At 42.7% G+C, this 6,002-nt stretch overlaps 1 long non-coding RNA gene across 2 annotated transcripts; it reads left to right on the top strand.

The window, feature by feature from the left end:
- The first annotated feature begins 1,057 nt into the window (after window positions 1–1,057).
- LOC126993459 (uncharacterized) lies at window positions 1,058–4,800 on the top strand. 2 transcript variants are annotated; one of them, XR_007747834.1, is made up of 3 exons: window positions 1,058–1,437; window positions 1,513–2,008; window positions 2,588–4,800. It is a non-coding gene; the product is annotated as an uncharacterized LOC126993459 (long non-coding RNA). The 2 variants fall into 2 exon arrangements; XR_007747833.1 differs by having other exon boundaries at window positions 1,513–2,133.
- The last annotated feature ends 1,202 nt before the right edge of the window (window positions 4,801–6,002 follow it).

Raw genomic sequence — 6,002 nt, 5'->3', positions numbered from 1 at the left:
GGGCCCTCCGTCTTGGGGAGGTCGCTGCAGCAGGAGGAGGTAACTACTGCTGGTTTTGTAAGGCATTGTGGTTGAGAGCACCTTGCAGCTGTAACGCGAATTTCGTTCCGTAATAAACAATGTACCGCCATGCTGCCTGTCCTTCCTCCCTCCCAGCACTGTGTACGTCTGTGTGTGTGTGTGTGTGTGTGTTGCTTAATTCTCCCTCACTGCACTGTGCGTACATCTGTGTGTGTGTGGCTCTGTCTCTGTCTCTCTTTCAATCTCTCTCTCTGTCTCTGTCTCTCTCTGTCTGTCTCTCTATCTCTCAATCTCTGTGTCTTTCTCTCTCTCTCTCTCTCTCTAGTTAGTAAAGAACAGGCAACGTTTGCCATGGAAGCCTCTACAGTATACATAAGAGTCTACAGTGTACATCCCAACCCTCTACGGCCGTTGCTGCTCCACCCGGGCATAATCACATCCACTCGAGTCTCCAAGAAACCTCCACGGCCGAGCTTCAACCACAGAACACACCGCTACCGTTGATGAGGTTCCACGCCCCGGACTACCGCCATGTTAGCCTCCATAATAGTCCTCGGCGCACTTGTTCTGAGACGTCCTGGTGAGTGAGTGTCCTAATTGCCTTTACTGATAATGTCGCAGGTATCCTATGGTTCAGGTGTGATGTCAGATATTTTTGTTATTGTGTCGTAAATATCCAGTGATTATTTCCGAGTCGCTGAATGTTCATCGCACACAGTTTGTCTTTGAGTAAAAACACTGATTAATATCCATGATCGGTTAGGTTACGAACTCCCTCGATTTCAGACTGGAGAGCTACACAACACTGGTCATCCGCTGAGTGGTTGAATTCCTGGTCTACCGGCCCCTGGAGGAGTGGTCGATTTCCTGGTCTACCGTGGATATGAGTGGTTGATTCCCTGGTCTACCCCTGGATGACGTGGCTGTTCCTATGCAGGGGAAGACTCACACAAGCGATAAGGTAAGGTTTTAATGGCTGGGTTTACAAGAGGTTTTAATGGCTGGGTTTACAAGATGTTTTAATAGCTGGGTTCAAGAGAGGTTTTAATAGCTGGGTTCAAGAGAGGTTTTAATAGCTGGGTTCAAGAGAGGTTTTAATAGCTGGGTTTACAAGAGGTTTTAATAGCTGGGTTCAAGAGAGGTTTTAATGGCTGGGTTCAAGAGAGGTTTTAATGGCTGGGTTTACAAGAGGTTTTAATAGCTGGGTTTACAAGAGGTTTTAATAGCTGGGTTTACAAGAGGTTTTAATAGCTGGGTTTACAAGAGGTTTTAATAGCTGGGTTTACAAGAGGTTTTAATAGCTGGGTTCAAGAGAGGTTTTAATAGCTGGGTTTACAAGAGGTTTTAATAGCTGGGTTTACAAGATGTTTTAATAGCTGGGTTCAAGAGAGGTTTTAATAGCTGGGTTCAAGAGAGGTTTTAATGGCTGGGTTTACAAGATGTTTTAATAGCTGCATTTACAAGAGGTTTTAATAGCTGGGTTTACAAGAGGTTTTAATAGCTGGGTTTACAAGAGGTTTTAATAGCTGGGTTCAAGAGAGGTTTTAATAGCTGGGTTCAAGAGAGGTTTTAATGGCTGGGTTTACAAGAGGTTTTAATAGCTGGGTTCAAGAGAGGTTTTAATAGCTGGGTTTACAAGAGGTTTTAATAGCTGGGTTCAAGAGAGGTTTTAATAGCTGGGTTTACAAGAGGTTTTAATAGCTGGGTTCAAGAGAGGTTTTAATGGGTGGGTTTACAAGAGGTGTTAATGGCTGGATTTTCAAGAGGTTTTAATGGCTGGGTTTACAAGAGGTTTTAATAGCTGGGTTTACAAGAGGTTTTAATGGCTGGGTTTACAAGAGGTTTTAATAGCTGGGTTCAAGAGGTTTTAATAGCTGGGTTCAAGAGGTTTTAATAGCTGGGTTCAAGAGAGGTTTTACTGGCTGGGTTTACAAGAGGTTTTAATGGCTGGGTTTACAAGAGGTTTTAATAGCTGGGTTTACAAGAGGTTTTAATAGCTGGGTTCAAGAGAGGTTTTACTGGCTGGGTTTACAAGAGGTTTTAATAGCTGGGTTCAAGAGAGGTTTTAATGGCTGGGTTTACAAGAGGTTTTAATAGCTGGGTTTACAAGAGGTTTTAATAGCTGGGTTCAAGAGAGGTTTTAATGGCTGGGTTTACAAGAGGTTTTAATAGCTGGGTTCAAGAGAGGTTTTACTGGCTGGGTTTACAAGATGTTTTAATAGCTGGGTTTAAAAGAGGTTTTAATAGCTGGGTTTACAAGAGGTTTTAATAGCTGGGTTCAAGAGAGGTTTTAATGGCTGGGTTTACAAGAGGTTTTAATAGCTGCATTGGTTTACAAGAGGTTTTAATAGCTGGGTTCAAGAGAGGTTTTAATAGCTGGGTTTAAAAGAGGTTTTAATAGCTGGGTTTATAAGAGGTTTTAATAGCTGGGTTCAAGAGAGGTTTTAATGGCTGGGTTCAAGAGAGGTTTTAATGGCTGGGTTTACAAGAGGTTTTAATGGCTGGGTTTACAAGAGGTTTTAATAGCTGGGTTCAAGAGAGGTTTTAATGCCTGGGTTTACAAGAGGTTTTAATAGCTGGGTTTACAAGAGGTTTTAATAGCTGGGTTTACAAGAGGTTTTAATAGCTGGGTTTACAAGAGGTTTTAATGGCTGGGTTTACAAGAGGTTTTAATAGCTGGGTTCAAGAGAGGTTTTAATGGCTGGGTTTACAAGAGGTTTTACTGGCTGGGTTTACAAGAGGTTTTAATGGCTGGGTTTACAAGAGGTTTTAATGGTACATATCTACTGAATGTTGCTGTGTTACATATCTTGACATGCTCTCAGGGTAAGGAGTGTTCTGATATGGTGCCTTCCCCCTCCCCCAGCACCTGTCAGACCTGGAGACTCCCCCCTGAGCCTGACGGTGGAGCTGTAGGCCCTGCACCAGACCCCCACACCCCCCCACACCACCCACAGCAGGGGCAGGGCGTTGAGACTCCCCCCACAGCCTAAGACAGGGAGGGACTTGAAGATCCAGGGTTTTGTCATCTGCACAGAAATTGACACATGGTATTTGGGAGCAGCGAGTAGCAGGCTTTTTTTTAATATAGTTTCCTTTTTTGTGTGTGCCCTTGAGCTGTCTCCTTTGTTGTAGAAAAAAAATACTTGGCAAGGCTTTCATAGGTGTTTGGGGCATTTCCAGGGGTAGTTTAATGACCCTGGTGGTAGTCTGACCCTTCCTCTGTGCAATGAACTTGAAAAAACGCTCATAAAAAGGCAGATATTAACCCAGTAGCAGCGGGGATCATGTTTCTTAATGGTCCCTCCAAGCGAGAAAAATGAGAAAAAACCGCCCCTCACACAAACCATTTCATATATCTCAAAGCATTTGCGATCAGATTATGTATCATCTATTTTTTTGGGGTTTATATCATGGCACAAATTTGGCCTGTCGCTACTACACGGTAAAGCCACAAATTTGGCCCATCACTGCTACCGGGTTAACCTCATTATCGTGTTAAAATCCCTGTATCTCACTGTTATCTTCCTCTCCCTCTATATTATTTATCAATCTCTCTTTCTCTCTCTCCCACAGATGTCTAAGGTTTCGCCCATGCAGCTGAAGGGTGCCAATGCCTACACATGCATCGACCACAGGTGTGCGCTGGACATTGCCTACAATTCATGGTTCAAATGGTATGTTGGAGGAATTCTTTGATGTATTTGAGGGACTGGGATGCCTGCTGGATGGTACAGGTAAATTACTTGGCTCACAACTGAGAGAGCCCGGGTTTGATTCCCGGGCAGAGTGGAAAAATTTGGGCGGCTTTTCCGATACCCTACGCCCCTGTCCACCCAGCAGTGAATGGGTACCAGGTATTAATCGGGGGTTGTGTCCCGTCTCCTGGGGTCTGTTCCCTTCTCCTATAATCCTTTCCTCTTCTGTCTCTCTCCGGCATATGACCACAGATGTTACACCCACTAAACAAAACTTTCCTTCCTTCCCCTTGTCTCTCTCCGGCATATGACCACAGATGTTGCACCCACTAAACAAAACTTTCCTTCCTTCCCCTTCTGTCTCTCTCCGGCATATGACCACAGATGTTGCACCCACTAAAAACTTTCCTTCCTTCCCCTTCTGTCTCTCTCCGGCATATGACCACAGATGTTGCGCCCACTAAACAAAACTTTCCTTCCTTCCCCTTCTGTCTCTCTCCAGCATATGACCACAGATGTTGCACCCACTAAACAAAACTTTCCTTCCTTCCCCTTCTGTCTCTCTCCAGCATATGACCACAGATGTTGCACACACTAAACAAAACTTTCCTTCCTTCCCCTTCTGTCTCTCTCCAGCATATGACCACAGATGTTGCACCCACTAAACAAAACTTTCCAACTTTCCAACAGTTGAATTACAGTTTGGTCCAAGTGCTGTCCCTGTGGCTCACCCTCCTAGAGAAATACCTGTTGCTCTGAGGGATAAACTTAAGAAGGAATTAGACCATATGGAAAGACTAGGTGTCATTGTTGAAGAAAATGAACCCACAGATTGGCTCAATAGTATGGTTATTACATGTGGCATCCTTGTGTGTTACAGCTAATATATATACTGTGTCATCTGCATATAAAAGTCATGGATAGGAAACACTAATTGACATACCATTTACATAACATAAGAATAAAATAGCTCCCAGGATTTATATATATTTATTTGTTTTCTTTTAATCAAGGTTTTAGTAAGAAGAGGAACCCTGTACCCTGCCTCCCACTACACACACACACACACACACACACACACACACACACACATGTCATGTAAATGACATGGCTGAAGGAGTTAATAGCTACATAAACCTGTTTGCTGACGACGCTAAATTACAAAAACATATAAGAAACAAAGAAGATTGTGAAATATTGCAAGAAGACCTATACAAAATTTGGAAATGGAGTATGGATTGGGAGATGGAATTTAGTGTGAAAAAATGTCATGTTATGGAAATGGGTAAAAGTGAAACAAGACCAATCTGGATATACAAAATGGGAAATGGTGAAACATTAAAAAAAGTGCATGAAGAGAGAGATCTGGGAGTAGTGGTGAGGGATGATAATCAACCAGAGAGTCATATAAATCGGATCTTTAGAGACACATATAACTTGGTGAGAAATATTGGAGTAGCATTTAACCACATGGACAAGGACATGATGAGAAGGCTAATCACTACCATGATTAGACCAAAATTAGAATATGCAGAGGTAGTGTGGTCCCCCCATAAGAAGAAGCATATAAAGAAACTAGAAAGAATACAGAGGATGGCATCAAAAATGGTCCCAGAGTTGGAGGGATTAATATACGAGGAAAGATTAAAGGAAATGAACTTAACAACACTGGAACAAAAAAGAGAAAGGGGAGACCTAATCCAAATTTAGAAATTATTAAACAAAATAGATGAAGTAGATAATGAAGAATTGCTACTAACAGAAGGAAACATAAGCAGAAATACAAGAGGACACAGTAAAAAATTGAGAAAGGGGAAATGCTTGAGAGACACAAAGAAGTATAGCTTCCCGCAAAGAAATGTAGAGGTTTGGAACAGTCTGAGAGAGGATATAGTATCAGCGAGGAGTGTGCAAAGCTTTAAAGATAAGTTGGATAAATGCAGACACGGAGACGGGACCACACGAGCATAATGCCCAGGCCCTGTAAAACTACAACTAGGTACAACCAGGTAAATACACACACACACAGGTGGACAGCCGCCACACCATGATCATGATAACAGGTGGCTGGTGTTGATGGTTGTAAGAGTACAATAAATATCCGTTTGTGTTAAAAAGTAACTCATACCTATTGCCAATAGCTTAACATGTCATGGAAGGTAGGTAGAAAAATTGGTAAATAATTAAGAGTCGACAATTCTGTTTCCATGTTAATTGCTGGCCGCCATCAGTTCAGTCGGAGCCGCTCCAACGCCCTGTTCTCCCACTCAACATCAATCTTGC

The sequence above is a fragment of the Eriocheir sinensis genome, unplaced genomic scaffold, assembly GCF_024679095.1.
Source record: "Eriocheir sinensis breed Jianghai 21 unplaced genomic scaffold, ASM2467909v1 Scaffold617, whole genome shotgun sequence".
Lineage (NCBI taxonomy): Eukaryota > Metazoa > Arthropoda > Malacostraca > Decapoda > Varunidae > Eriocheir > Eriocheir sinensis.
This window is presented reverse-complemented; position numbering and strand designations above follow the sequence as displayed.